Source organism: Equus przewalskii, chromosome 2 (assembly GCF_037783145.1).
Source record: "Equus przewalskii isolate Varuska chromosome 2, EquPr2, whole genome shotgun sequence".
Classification (NCBI taxonomy): domain Eukaryota; kingdom Metazoa; phylum Chordata; class Mammalia; order Perissodactyla; family Equidae; genus Equus; species Equus przewalskii.
This window is the reverse complement of record NC_091832.1, coordinates 82056903-82072939: the sequence shown is the minus strand read 5'-3', so window position 1 is coordinate 82072939 and position 16037 is coordinate 82056903. Positions and strand designations below refer to the sequence as shown.

The 16037-nt window shown below is 38.4% G+C and overlaps 1 protein-coding gene across 6 annotated transcripts in view; it reads left to right on the top strand.

Moving 5' to 3' along the window:
* The window catches only part of FHIP1A (FHF complex subunit HOOK interacting protein 1A), a 224460-nt gene that overhangs the window by 12534 nt on the left and 195889 nt on the right, over window positions 1–16037 (top strand). For 2 of the 6 annotated variants that reach the window (XM_070611569.1, XM_070611567.1), the window contains exon 1: window positions 15829–15961. The exons of the other annotated variants lie outside the window; for them this stretch is intronic. The gene's annotated coding sequence lies outside the window, so the exon portion shown is untranslated. Of the gene's footprint in view, window positions 1–15828; window positions 15962–16037 lie in introns of those variants that run through there. 6 annotated transcript variants of the gene reach the window in all.

Sequence of the window (16037 nt, the reverse complement as noted above, 5' to 3'; positions counted from 1 at the left end):
TCTTAGGCAAAAACCAAAGCATTATCTTTGAGTAAATAAGGAAAATAGAATACCATCCAACCCTTTACTGATTTCCTATCCTTAGTATCTCTCAAATCCATTCATTTCTCTCATCTGTGTTAACTCTACCCTCTCTTCTAGATTATTACAGTACCTTCTTAACTGGTCTTGCTGCTTCTATCCTGTCCACTCCCAAATTGGTTCTCCACTCCAGCCTTAGGGGTGTTTAAATAGTGTAGATTTCATGGTGTCATTTTCCTTCCCCACATCCCCTCCCATTTTAAAATCCCCTTGGGACTTCTCATGACTCTTAAGGTAAATAAAGATCCTTAATGTGTGCCAGGCTCTGTGGAGTTCAGCCCGGCTATCTTGCCAGCCTCATCTCATACCATTCTCTTACTAGCTCTCAATGCTTTAACATCACCATCTTTCTTTCATTTCTTAACATACCCATATTCTTTTAAAAAGCCACAGAGCCTTTGCCCATGCTGTTCACTCTGCTCGGAATGCTTTCCTCCCCCATTCCCACCATCTCCATACTCTCCCCATCAGCTCCCTTTGCTTAATTAGTAAATTCCTATTTATCTTTAGCTCAAACCTTATTTCCTCAGGGAAGCCCCTTTACACTAGTTGGGTTTCACTATTATAGGTTTTTACATCACTATGTATCTTTTTTTTCCTCATTGGACTGACTTATTTGTTACAATTTATGTGCTTATGTAAATTGTCTTCATGAGGACGGGTGGTGGGCCTGTTTTTTGCTCAACGTTATATCCTTAGGATTTAGCACTATACCTAGCATGTGTGAGGTGAACCATAAATATTTGTTGAATGAATGAATGACATGAAAAAATGGAAGCAGATATAACTGTTACCTAATGGATTAGGTGTACACACAATGCCAATACCAAAGACCTTGTAAAAAGTGAAATGTGCCCTTCAAAGAGTTTATCCAGGAAGGTTGCCTGCTTATTCGATAGCTGCTGCCGTTAGGAAGTTTGGAACAATTTTAAAGAATTGTCTTTAGAAGAAGCCACGTAAGAAAAACACTTATCGTTTTGGTTGAAAACAGTATTCAGCTTGATGATTCTCTTTATTTTCTAAATGTATTTCCAGCTTACAGATATCAAATTCCATTTTCAAAGAACCAAATTTGCCACAGTTGAAAATTTCAAAAGAATGTTATAGACATGAAGGCATCCTTAAAGGAGTTGTGCTTAAGATGTCTTGAGCATTGGCAGACGTTTTTGTCTTAAGCATGTAGGCTTTGAAGGGGCTAATGCTCCTGTGGATGTGTGCCTTCTGCTGTGTTTCTGTTAAAATTGTTCATGAAGTCTCTCTTCTTGCTGTAAGGATGTGTCACTTTTGCTTCTGGCCATGGGACAGAGGAGTGCATTTTACTTTCTTAAGTCACTCACTTCATCCTTGTGCTTTTCATCCTCTACAGGCAAAATAAGTCTTGCAAAATTTGTTTTTTTTTTACCAGAAAGGAATGTGATAGGGAATTGGGTTTATTATAAAGTGCTTTAAATTCCTTAGTTGTTGAGGTCTGTGTTTAGCAAAAGTCTCTGTTAGTGTGAAAGATCACAGAACTGGGACCACATTCTTTCATTGAAAAGTATCAAGGATTCTTGCCAAGGTCTACTATTCAAGATTATTTGTTCAATGCTTTTGTTGCTTTAGCCACTAGCCCTTAACCTCTTTTGTGCTAGACCCTACCTTTTTACCTCTTGATTTTGGAAGAAAGTTGCTGTGTGTACTACCTTTCTCCAGTAACTTAAATCAGCATTGATTTTAAGCAGAACTAACTGAATTTAAAATAACACATATATGTCTGTGCCTTTTAATCTACGGGAACATTTTTGGATAGACTGAACTGATAGCTGTAGCTGTTGAAGATTATCTTCTAACAGGACATTTGTCACAGCTCCATTCAGGTGACCATGAGCGCTGTACTTTTCGCTTGTTCACCTTTGGGAAAATGCACTTAACTCAACGTGGTATAGAGCGTTCAGAACAGTCGACAGCTCTGTAAGTGAACATTTTGGTGGGAAGCCTTAGTTAGTGGCTAGTAACAAAAATCCTATTGACCTTTTATTCTCAAATGTTCCTGTTTGTACCTGAACAACAGAGGTTTGGCTTTTATTTACTTTTTGTTTGGTTTACTACTTGCCAGTAAAGGCTTACATTTTCATGCTGCTTCAGTGCTGAAAGTATTATGCAGACATATTTCTTGTGACTCCTTCTGCAAATACATTTTCTGTGCCTAGTGATAATATCAACATTTGTGAGAGAATGATTTTTTGAATTTGGTCTTTTGAAGAGTGGTTCTATGCTAACTATCTTCTTTGGCAGGTCACTGCTTTTTGTTAAATGATGCTCTTAGAAAAAGACCTGTCAGCATTTGTGCAGAAGGCTCGCTGTGTTCTCTGCCTGTCTGCGTGAATCTCAGTGCCTGTGCCTGTCTGTGACTGAGGCATAACCTCGTACCTGAATCACTGACATTTATCTGCATGAGCCTTAGCCAACAGCTCCCTACCTCCAGACGGAATTGTTCCCAGAGGGATTTTAATTATGTCAAATGCATTTTGACCAAGATGCACTTACTTTGGCATTAAGCTGTTTATTATTTTTTTTAATAAATCATCTAATTTTAAGCTGGGATCATGTTATTATATAATTTATTTAATGGATACAGTTCTTGTGCTCATCACTTATCTGATTGTTCTCCTATTTCCTGTGTGGGATGTTAAGGGAAAGAGAATTACTCTTCTGTGTGAGGTAGTGTCACCTTGGGGCATTATTTTGCTTTGGCTCGAAGAAGTCTTAGGAATGATGGCAGTAATGTGCTCAAGTCACCTGTGCTCACTGGATGAGCGCTGAGATGCTGTAAGGTCATGAAAAGTTAATGGAGAATTAATACCTTATGAACATAATCCCCTACTATTTTAAATAATGACTACTCAAGTTCAGGTAACATATATTAAAATATTCTAACATAAGCTGAACAATTTAAAACTGGTAAAAAGGGGTAGTAGAGGATTTAGGACTGACTGTTCATTTAGGTGTGAAATAAGTAGGCAGCTTCGCATGACAGCTTTCCTAATCTTTTTTTAAAGAGGAAGCTGAAGTGAAGAGAAGTTAAATAGTGTGCTCAAAGTCATTTAGGTAATCAGTGACAGAGCTGGGATCTGAACCCAGACCTCTCTGACAGCAAAGCTGGTGATCTTTACCACTCTGTGGTATTATGAAGGCATTATGTGGCATAAGAAATAATACAGATTCTTATCAATAAGATGAGACAAATTCAGATTTAGAAGATAAATTACTGTTACTTGAGCTTTTATTGAACCAGCAATCAATTTAATAGAAATTTATCCAGGGCCTAGCATGTGTAAAGCACGATGCTAGATGCTAGAGAGGGTATCAAGATCACCAACTGACAGAGCTAGTAAAATATATATAAAAATAACTTTTATACAAGACAGAATTCATTCACTCAGCAGACATTTATTTGGCACCATTGGTGTGCCAGGACTGGGCTAGACACTGAGAATCATCTATTTGTCAATTCCTCCTAAACTTTTGATCACCTACCATGTGCCAGGCACTGTTCTAGATGCTGGGACTATAGTAGAGAGCAAAGTAGGCAAGGTCTATATTCTCATTCAATGTATATTCTAGTGGGAAGGAGACAGGCAATAAATAAGCAAGAAAAGACCTGCTCTGCAGAGAATTAAAATAGGATGACATGCAGAAAGTGACTGAATGGCTACATTAGATAGTAAAATTAGTAAGATTTTTTTTTTAGGTTTTTAAAAAAAATTATTTTATTGAGGTCATATTGGTTTATAAAATTGTATAATTTCAATTGTACATTATTATATATCAGCTTCTGTATAGACTGCATTGTGCTTACCAGAAATAGTCTAGTTTTTAATCCATCACTGTACGTATGTGCCCCTTTACCCCTTTTGCCCACCCCTCACCCCCTTTTCCTCTGGTAACCACTAGTCTGTTCTCTTTATCCATGTGTTTATCTTCCATATATGATTGAAATCAAACGGTGTTTGCCTTTCTTTAGCTGGTTTATTTCACTTAATATAATACCCACAAGATCCATCCATGTTGTTGAAAATGGGACGATTTTGTCTTTTTTATGCTGGAGTAGTAGTCCATTGTATATATAAACCACATCTTTATCCTTTCATCTGTTGATGGGCACTTGGCTTACTTCCACGTGTTGGCTATTGTGAATAATGCTGCAGTGAACATACGGATGCATAAATCTCTTTGAATTGTTGATTTCAAGTTCTTTGGGTAAATACCCAGTGGTGGAATAGCTGGATCATATGGTATTTCTATTTTTAATTTTTTGAGAAATATCCATACTGTTTTCCATAGTGGCTGCACCAGTTTGCATTCCTGCCAGCAGTGTATGAGAGTTCCTTTTCTCCACATCCTCTCTAACATTTGTTCTTTTTGTCTTGTTAGTTATAGCCATTGTGATGCTTGTGAGGTGATATCTCATTGTAGTTTTAATTTGCATCTCCCTGATAATTATGATGTCGAACATCTTTTCATGTGCCTGTGGCCGTCTGTATATCTTCTTTGGAAAAATGTCTGTTTATCTCCTCTGCCCATTTTTTGATTGGGTTGTTTGTTTTTTTGTTGTAGAGTTGTATGAGTTCTTTATATATTTTGGAAATTAACCCCTTATCAGATATATGATTTGCAAATATTTTCTCCTAGTTGGTGGGTTGTATTTTTGGTTTGTTCTTGGTTTCCTTTGCCTTGCAGAAGCTTTTTAGTCTGATGAAGCCCTTTTGTTTATTTTTTCTTTTGTTTCCCTTGCCTGAGAGACATGGTGTTTCAAAAGATGCTACTAAGACCAATGCCAAAGAGCGTATTGCCTGTATTTTCTTCTAGGAGTTTTATGGTTTCAGGTCTTACGTTCAAGACTTTAATCCATTTTGAGTTAATTTTTGTGTGGTCTAAGATAATGGTCTACTTTCATTCTTTTGCATGCAGCTGTCCAGTTTTCCCAACACCATTTATTGAAGAAACTTTCCTTTCTCCATTGTATGTTCTTGGCTTCTTTGTCAAAAATTAGCTGTCCATAAATGTGTGGTTTTATTTCTGGGCTTTCACTTGTCTTCCAATGATGTGTGTGTCTGTTTTTGTACCAGTACCATGCTGTTTTGATTACTAGAGCTTTGTAGTATATTTTGAAGCCAGGAATTTTGATGCCTTCAGCTTTGTTCTTTTTTTCTCAGGACTACTTTAGCTACTTGGGGACTTTTGTTGTTCTATATAAATTTTAGGATTCTTTGTTCTATTTTCTATGAAGAATGTCTATGGGATTCTTTTTTTTTTGAGGAAGATTAGCCCTGAGCTACCATCTGCTGTCAATCCTCCTCTTTTTGCTGAGGAAGACTGGCCCTGAGCTAACATCTGTGCCATCTTCCTCCACTTTATATGTGGGACGTCTACCACAGCATGGCTTGCCAAGCAGTGCCATGTCCACACCCAGGATCCGAACTGGAGAACCCTGGGCTGCCGAAGCAGGACATGCAAACTTAACTGCTGTGCCACCAGGCTGGCCCCCCGTCTATGGGATTCTGATTGGGATTGCATTGAATCTGTAGATTGCTTTAGGTAATATGGACATTTTTAACTTCTTTATTCTTCCAGTCCATGAGCATGGAATATCTTTCCATTTCTTTATGTCTTCTTTGATTTTTTTCAATAATGTCTTGTAGTTTTAAGTGTATAGGTCTTTCACCTCCTTGTTTAAATTTATTCCTGGATATTTGATTCTTCTTGTAGCGATTGTAAATGAATTGTATTCTTGAGTTCTTTTTCTGCTAGTTCATTTTTAGTGTATAGAAATGCAACTGATTTTTCTAAGTTGATTTTGTACCCTGCAACTTTGCTGTAGTTGTTGATTATTTCTAGTAGTTTTCTGGTGGATTCTGTAGGTTTTTCTATGTATAGAATCATGTCATTTGCAAACAGCAAGAGTTTTACTTCTTTCTTTCCAGTTTGGATACCTTTTATTTGTTTTTCTTGCCTAATTGATCTGGCCAAAACCTCCAATACTATGTTGATTAGGAGTGGCGAGAGTGGGCACCCTTGTCCTCTTCTTGTTCTCAGAGGGATGGCTTTCAGTTTTTCACTGTTAAGTATGATGTTGGCTATGAGTTTGTCATATATGGCCTTTATTATGTTACTTTCCTTCTATAGCCATTTTATTGAGAATTTTTATCAAATATCGATGTTAGGTCTTGTCAAATGCTTTCTCTGAATCTATTGAGATGATCATGTGGTTTTTATTCTTCATTTTGTTAATGTGGTATATCACATTGATTTGTGGATGTTGAACCATCCCTGTATCCTTGGTAGAAATCCCACTTGGTCATGGTGTATGGTCCTTTTAATGTATTGCTGTATTCAATTTGCCAGTATTTTGTTGAGGATTTTTGTATCTATGTTCATCAGTGATATTGGCCTGTAATTTTCCTTCTTTGTGTTGTCCTTGTCTGGTTTGGTATTAGGGTAAGGTTGGCCTCATAGAATGAGTTAGGAAGCATTCCACTTTCTTCAGTTTTTTGGAGTGGTTTGATAAGGATAAGTATTAATTCTTCTTTGAATATTTAGTAGAATTCTCCAGAGAAGCTATCTGGCCCTGGACTTTTGTTTTTTGGGAGGTTTTTGATTGTTCTTTTTATCTCTTTACTTGTGATTGTTCTATTCAGATTCTCTGTTTCTTCTTGATTCAGTTTTGGGAGATCATATGAGTCTAAGAATTTATCTGTTTCTTCTAGGTTATCCAATTTGTTGGCATATAGTTTTTCATAGTATTCTCTTATATTCCTTTGTGTTTCTGTGATATCCATTGTATTGTCTCCCCCCCTTTTTTTTTTTTTGTTGAGGAAGATTGACCTTGAGCTAACATCTGTTGCCAATCTTCCTCTTTTTGCCGAGGAGCATTGTCCCTGAGCTAACATCTGTGCCAATCTTCCTCTACGTTTTGTATGTAGGTTGTTGCCACAGCTTGGCTTGATGAGTGGTGTAGGTCCACACCTGGGATCCGAACCCCTGAACCCTGGGCTGCTGAAGCAGAGTGTGCAAACTTAACAACTGCTCCACTGGGCTGGCCCCTGCTTGCTCTTTCTTTTTTTTTGGTGAGGACTCTTGGCCCTGAGGTAACATCTATTGCCAATCTTCCTCTTTTTGCTTGAGGAAGATTGTTGCTGAGCTAACATCTCGACCAGTCTTCCTCTATTTTTTGTATGTGGGACGCCACCATAGCTTGGCTTGAGGAGCGTGTATAGGTCTGTGCCTGGGATCTGAACCCGTGAACCCTGGGCCACCGAAGCAGAGCCTATGAACCTAACCATGATGCCACCATGCTGGCCCCTCTCTCCTCTTTCATTTTTAATTTTGTTTATTTGTGTCTTCTCTCTTTTTTTATTAGTGAGTCTGGCTAAGGGCTTGTCAATTTTGTTTCTCTTCTCAAAGAACCAGCTCTTAGTTTCGTTCATCCTTTCTATTATTTTTTTTTTTAAAGATTTTATTTTTTCCTTTTTCTCCCCAAAGCCGCCCGGTACATAGTTGTATATTCTCCCTTGTGGGTTCTTCTACTTGTGGCATGTGGGACGCTGCCTCAGTGTGGTTTGATGAGCAGTGCCATGTCTGCACCCAGGATTTGAACTAATGAAACACTGGGCCACCTGCAGTGGAGCACGTGAACTTAACCTCTCGGCCATGGGGCCAGCCCCCTTTCTATTATTTTTTAATCTCTCTTTCATTTATTTCTTGCATAATTTTTATTATTTCCCTCCTGCTGACTTTGGGCTTTTTTTGTTCTTTTTCTAGTTCTGGTATGTGTAGTTTAAGATTACTTATTTGAGCTTTGTTGTCTTTGTTGAGGTAGGCCTCCACTGCTATAAATTTCCCTCTTAGGACCACTTTTGCTGCATACCATAAGAGTTGGTGTGTTGTGTTTTCATTTTCATTTGTCTCCTGTTATTTTTTTATTTCTCCTTTGATTTCTTCTTTGATCCAATCATTGTTCAGTACCATGTTGTTTAGTCTACACATGTTTTTGACTTTCCCAGCTTTTTTCTTGTGATTGATTTCAAGTTTCATAGCATTGTGGTCAGAAAATATGCTTGATATGATTTAAGTCTTCTTAAATTTATTGAGGCTTGCCTTGTTACCCAATATAAGGTCTTTCTTTGAGAGTGTTCCATGTGCCCTTGAGAAGAATCTGTATTCTGCTCTTTTTGGATGGCATGTTCTACATATATCTATTAAGTCTGCCTGATCTAGTATTTCATTTAAAGCCACTGTTTCCTTGTTGACTTTCTGTCTAGATGGTCTATCCATTGAAGTAAGTGGGGTGTTGAGGTCCCCTACTATTATTGTGTTGCTGTCAATTTCTCCCTTTAGGTCTGGTAATAGTTACTTTACATACTTTGTTGCTCCTGTGTTAGGTGCATATATATTCATAAGTATGTCCTCTTGATGGAAAGTCACTTTTATCATTATATACTGCCCTTCTGTCTCTCATTGTCTTTTTTATCCTGAAGTCTGCTTTGTCTGAAATAAATATGGCAACACTTGCCTTCTTTTGCTTGCCATTTGCTTGGAGTATTGTCTTCCATCCCTTCACTCTGAGTCTATGTTTGTCTTTAGAGTTGAGATATGTTTCTTGGAGGCAGCATATTGTTTGGTCTTTCTTTTTAATCCATCCAGCTCCTCTCTGTCTTTTGATTGGAGAATTCACTGCATTTATATTTAGAGTGATTACTGATCTGTGAGGTCTTAATACTGCCATTTTATCTCATTTTCTGTTTTTCTATATTTTCCTTTGTATTTCTGACTGCCGTTTCCTTTTGGTGGTTTTCTGCTATGGTTTTCTCAGTTTTCTCTTCATTTATGATTTGTGGCTCTGCTCTGATTTTTCTCTAGTGGTTACCATGAGGTTTGCATAAAAGATCACATAGATGAGAGATAGTCCATTTTCCGATAGCCTCTTATCTCCATTAGCCTAAGCAGGTTCCATCCCTTTCTTCCTCCCATTCTGAGTTATTTTTCTCACAAATTATTCTTTTTTATGTTGTGAGTTTGTGACTAAATGGAAGTGTTTATACTTTTCTTTGATGCTTTCCTTCCCTTTATCTTTTATGTTATAATTAAGTGTTTGTTAACCTCTTCTGATAGAGAGATGCAATTTTCTGATTTTGTCTGTCAATTTATCTCCTTGCTCCAAGCTTTGTAAACCTTTGCTTTTTGTTTCAGGTAGGAGGGTTTCCTTCATCATTTTTTATAAGGTAAGTGATGAACTCCCTCAGCTTTTGTTTATCTGGGAAAGCTTTTATTTCTCCATTGTATCTGAAGGATAGTTTCACTGGATAGAGTATTCTTGGCTGACAGTTATTGTCTTTCAGTATTTTGAATATATCATTCCATTCTCTCCTAGCCTCTAGAGTTTCTGCTGAGAAATCCACTGAAGCCTGATAGGGGTTCCTTTGTAGGTTATTTTCTTCTGCCTTGCTGTGCTTAATATCTTTTCTTTGTCATTGACTTTTGCTGGTTGTACTATTATATGCTTTGGAGGTCTTTTTGCATTGATCTAATTAGGAGTTCTGTTGGCTTCATGTGCTTGTAAGTCCAGTTCTTTCCTCAGGTTTGGGAAGTTCTCAGCTATTATTTCTTTGAACAAACACTGCTCCTTTCTCCCACTCTTCTCCCTCTGGAATACCTATAATCCTTATATTGATTTTCCTAATTGAGTCAGATATTTCTTGAAGAATTTCTTCATTTAAAAAAAACCCAGGGGCTGGCCCGGTGGTACAGCAGTTAAGTGCACATGTTCTGCTTCGGCAGCCTGGGATTTGCCAGTTCAAATCCTGGATGTGGACATGGCAATGCTTGGTACGCCATGCTGTGGTAGGCATCCCACATATAAAGTGGAGGAAGAAGGGCATGGATGTTAGCTCAGGGTCAGTCTTCCTCAGCAAAAAGAGGAGGATTGGCAGCAGTTAGCTCAGGGCTAATCTTCCTCAAAAAACAAAAAATAAAAACAAAATCAAACCCAAAAAAGAACCCAGTTCTCTCTCCTCCTCCACCTGAAGTATTTCTGTATTTCTCTCCTCTAATTCACTAATTCTGTGCTGCATAAATTCAGCTCTGTTTTTTATGGTTTCTAGATTATTTTTTTATCTCATTAATTGTGTTTTTCATCTCCAGAATTTCTGTTTGCTTTTCTTTTTAGAGCTTCAATCCCTTTGGTGAAGTATTCCTTCTGCTCATTAACTTTATTCCTGAGCTCCTTGAACTGTCTTTCTGAGTTTTCTTATAACTCATTGAGCTTCTTTACGACAAGTATTTTGAGTTTTCTGTCATTTAGATTGTAAACTTCTGTGACTTCACAATTGGTTTTTGGAGACTTCATTTTCCTACCTCTCTGAAGTGTTACTGTAGTTATTAATGGTGTTTGATGAATTGATCCTTTGCTGGCTCATTTGTGGTAGTATCAGTTCACAGATTCCACCTGCCACCCCTGTCTGCAGGGCGGGAGCTGTGTTTTCTGATCCCACCTCGTCTGCTGGTAGCTGGGCCAGTGGGGCCACTCTGTGTTTGCATGGGCTGGCTGCAGCTGCTTTGCAGGTTGTGCTCATGTGGGTGGGGACTCTGCACTCTGTGGGTGGGTTGCGCACCACAGCTGGGCCTCTGTGCTCTGCTGGCAGGTCACTCTCGCATGGGCAAGGTCTCTGCACTCACTGGTGATTTCACCTGAGCTACAGCGCTAGGCAGGAGGGGCGCCTACGTGGGGGTTGAGCTGCTGTCACTTGATCGGAAGTGTTCCCATGGGCGGGGCCACTGAGGAACAGTGGCTGGTCCTGCAGGCCAGGCTGTCACTCTAAAAGCATTTGCACGTGGGCTGGGCTGCCCAGGCTTCCTCTCACAGTTGCACTTACCTGGCTCACTGCCGCCGGGGCAGAGGAGAAGTGCACTTCCCTATTTCCACTGCTTCCCAGGGATCCATTCCACCCACCTTCAGATGTGTGGCGGCATGGATATCTCAGGCATCCTGTTGTACTGTGTAGGGAATCCTCTCTTGATTAATGAATGTCTGTTTAGTTGTAACTTAAAGGGGAGAGACAAAGGGAACAACTCACTCTGCCATGATGCTGACATCACTCAAGATTAGTAAGATTTGATCCTTGTCCAGGAGGAGACAGACATGTAAACAGCTAACTCCAGTATGATTCAATATGTGCAATGATCGATATATGAATCGAATGCTGTGGGTGAAGCCGACCGTGGAGGGCCTTGCACATATGAGAGACTGAGGGATGACTATAAGCAGTGTGCTGACAGGACCAGATGTGTGTTTGGGATGGTAATTGTGGAGCAGTCTGAAGTATAGGCTAGACAGAGGAGAGACTGATGATGGGATGTGATAGTTACTCTCTGGAATTACAGTCCTAGACAAGTGCAGTGGGATGAGAGAGAAGGAAGTGTTACTTTTCACGGAGAGAATTAGCGAAGGCTTCCTCAGTGAGGCGATATTCAAACTTGTTCTTTAAACATGCACAGATGAAAGGGAGGGCATCTCATGGTTATATTACCATGGGAAAAAGTGGAAAGATCTAGCTTATTTTGGGAGTGGCTAGATTTATGAAGTGGCTGGAGCATAGGCTGTGTGAGAGAGAAAGCCATGGGAGGTTAGGCCTGATATACCAGGTTGCTTCAGGTAAGCAGAGCAAACCCACTGAAGGTTTTCAGTAGAGTGACTTAATCACAGCCTTAGGAATATTATTCTTGCAGTAGTGTGTAAGATAAATTGGAGTGGGGAGAGAGAGGTGGCTGAGAGATAATTCAGAAGACCATTGTGATGGCCCTGAGGTAATGGGGATCTGATACAGGGTAGTGGCCCTGGGCTGGATTACAGATGGTGGGAACCGTGTGTAGGTGGTAATAGTAAGGCAGACTACTGATTAGATGTGGGAAGTTGGTGAGAGGATGGAGAAAATTGATTCTAAGAATGTAAGCTCAGGTGATAATAGGAAACAGTTTTGCTTCCCTGGAGGAGGGCAAATATTTGTTCCTCTTGGAAAATCATGTAACTAACAATGTTTACTTTTTCACCTTGGCTTCTAGGAAGCACAGAATCAAATTCTCTGCTCAATTGTAGGATCTTATTGTCTCTGTATTTGAGTTCTATTCCAATATCTCTTATTCTAGCTACAGTCTTCATTTTCTTCTCTCTGCTTTCCTTTGTCATGATTTTTAGTATTCTTCTTTAGTACATGCATTTCTCATAAGCCACCTCAAATTCTTTCTTGAGTGAGATGAAGCCTAAATAAATAATGCCGCTGTGCTGTTTACCATATGAATGAGATATACTTAGAGTGTTTTAGGTCAGTACATAAATACAAGGACTCATTATATTTTAAATTTATATCTTCTTTGTTCTCTATGAACTTTGTCTTCATTGATAGTTTTTAGGCAAATGGTACATATAATCGTAGACTGTAAAACTAACTGAAAAATGATACAACAGCGAGAGCCAAGTTCATGAGTAAATATTTGCACATTGACCCTGTCCCCTCTGCTTCTTGCTCAGTTATTCATTTCCAGGTGTATGAATCTTCGCAATAAGAATTGGATTTTTTTTGTCAGTCATTCATAATTTCAATAGTTGATCCATGTGGAAACTTGGAGTCGAAGTTATTAATGGCCTGGGACTAATCGCTGGAATTTGAGCTACTGTGATCTAGTAATGCTTTTATTCCCAATCAATTTATGCAAACTCTATCTCAGAAGTCTGTGTAATATTTGTGGGTTGTTCACTGTTGAGCAATGAACAGATCACTGCTTAGGTAAAAAGAGTTGACCTCTTACTACCAATCGTTCTTAGATTTTGTTTTCTAAAGAAAAATCTTTTCTTTTTCATTCTGTGGAAGGAAACTTTTGCTTTCAGTGATCAGATGAGTAACTAGACTCTTTTATAACAAAAATCTTATAAATTAAAATAGCCAAATAAAGGGATATCTATTATTATTGGATTTGCCCTATATAATATAGCCTCTAGTAGAAGTTTTCTCCCAATTTTAAACTTGACAAAATGCCATGCTTCCCTCAAACTACCTTAGTTCTTCTAAAGTGGGAAGACTGCAGACCTGTGCAGATATAAATTTAAGTGGTACAAAAAACTTTGTAGAATCAAATGAATACCAAATGGGGTATTTTAGGAACTTTGTTTTAAAAATAGTAATTCCTAGATATAAGTCACTTTTGTTTGTTTCAGACTGGTGACCTACTTTCTATTTACATGAAGTGTCAAGTGTTGACTTCAAAATATCTTTGTGATTCAATTTGTATAAGAAAAAGTGAATTCAGTTAAATAACACAGTGGCGTTTGCTTATTTAGACCCCATCTCATTCCACAAAAAGAAATGCAGTCATTCTAAATGTGGCAGTAACGCTTCCGTACCTTTTCTGTGTGTGCCACACATAGGGAGTTTGCTGTCATGGTGTTGCTGAGGCCAGCTCTTCTGCCTCGTGTCCATGTTAAATTTCTTGGTTTTCATTAGAGCTTTTCAGCCCTGCTCAAACATATCATTGGTTATTGTAAAAAAAAAATCCTTAGGATTTTATTACATTTGACAGAATCTTCTATCAGGAACCATAGGCTGAATTTGTTTCTGATGTAAGTATCAAAAATAGTTGTTCTTTCTCTGAGCAACTGGTTTATTTTTACCCTGTGGACACTGAATCTTTTAGCAGATCGTGTTTCCCTCTGGGTGTTGGCTGCAGCAAAGCTGAGTCCCTCCCTCCCCACTCCTCCCCACTCCTCCCCGTTAAATGTCTACAACACCTCTCCTCTGGCTCTCATTCTACCTTGTGGCTACAGTGATTGGTGCACTTATCTTTTTCTACTAGTTTAAAAGCTGTTTGAAGACAAGGAGTCTACTACTTTTCTTATATTCTTTACAGTGCTATCATAGTGCCTTGCACACATTTGGCACTCAAATAATGGCTGAATTGAGTATTCTTAGGCCATTCGAAAATAGCTCCATGTTGAGCCTTCCATGGCGATAAGGATAAGGAGAAAGAATTATGTAGTATGCCAGTGAAGGTTTTCAAATATGCTGAGGGTCACAGGGATTGTCTGTTGGAAAATGTGGTTCAATGAAAGGAGATGTTCCTAAGGAAGAGAGAAGAATGTTGAATATAGGAGCCACATATGCTGTTTTCCGCTTTGTATCGTATCTAAACATATTGCTGTAACAAAGGGAGCCTGGCATCTCCTAACTTTGCTTCAGATAAGAAAGATTAGTTCTTTCCTCTCATAGAAAAAAGGTAAGAGGTTTGTTACGTGAGGAACAATTTAATCAGTGAAGGTTTAGAAGTTAGCTTTGAGATCTATGCATACAAATAGTGTAGATCACTGGGTAATGTCTAAAATAGTTGTACTATCATCTCTAAAATGTCTAAAAATAGTTGTAATAAAATGGTTGTGAGCCATAGCCAATGGTTCATGTATTCAACTGTTATTCTGTATGATTAAATTCCACTACAACTAAAGAATCTAGACAGACCCATGGAGTGAATTGTAATAGTATGTAACATGTGATCAAAACTCTTTGATAGGAAAGTCCATTGAAGTGAAAATGAACCTAGTTAACTGGAGGCAAAAGATCATCAACTTTAGACATTGAGTTGGTAATACTTTATAATGAAGTTCACAAAATCTATATTTGGTGTGTTGAGAAGGAGAAACTTTTTTTTTTTGAGGACGATTAGCCCTGAGCTAACATCTGCTGCCAACCGTCTTCTTTTTGCTGAGGAAGATTGGCCCTGAGCTAATATCCATGCCCATCTTCCTCTACTTTATGTCAAGCATGGCTTGACAAGTGACGTGTAGGTCCACACCCGGCATATGTACTGGTGAGCCCTGGGCCGCCAAAGCAGAATGTGCAAACTTGACTGCTGTGCCACTGTGCCAGCCCCAGAAACTTTTTTTCTTTTTTTTTAAATTTAAATATGTTATATTTTATGAGTTATCACATGTTATTGGTAAATGTCATGATTCCAATAGTAAAACTTTAAATAATTAGTTGCTTGGAAACATACTAACAGAGAAAGAACTTCTCTGCATTGTACTTCTCTCTTTCTTCTCCTTTGAAAACCAAAGCATAAGATTTGTTTAATTAAAAAAACAAACCCCAAAAGCAAAAACTGTGCTTTCCAGGAATTTCATTTTTTTAAAACTTTGCTAAGTGTCTTAAAAGAATGTCTTTGAAGTAGTACGTAGTTGAAAATACGCCTTTAAGGATCCTTTATTGAATTAATGAAATACCAGTTATTTAGCATAATACTAATTCTATTATTTAGTTTCAAGTTTACTTCTAAACCATATTTTCTTCAAATGAAGCTTAAATAGTGTGTTTGACATACAAATATGTTCTAACTCTGCTAGGACCAAATGAAAAATCTAGACCTTAGTTTCTGGGTGTAACTAATGGGAATACCCATTCTATTAATGATAGAAGATTATGTTCTGTGAAGCTATGCACAAGTAGTTAGAAGGGGGTGGCATGGCCTTGAAACACTGACTCTGGAGTCTGACTGCCTCATAGGGTTCCTATGAGGATTAAATGTTCATTATTCATGACAAGGATTTAGAAGAGTGTCTGGCACCAAGTAAGTGCTATGTAAGTGTTTGCTGTTTTTATTATTGCTATTATATAGCTTAAGCCATTTATCTATGTAATTAAAAAAAATTATTTTTATTGCTTCCAATAGGGTTTGAGGCTCCTCTGAACTGACTGAAAGGGCTTCTGCTGTTAAAAGCTACAAAAAAGCTAAAGAGTTCTGCAGTCCTGTTTCCCTCTAAGATGACGTGAGCTGAACTCTGTGGTCCTCCATTTCCTCATCTGTAAGGGCACAGTACCATGGCGATGGATCGCTGATATCTCTTCAAGCCACAGCAATTGTGTGATGCTTTGTTCTTG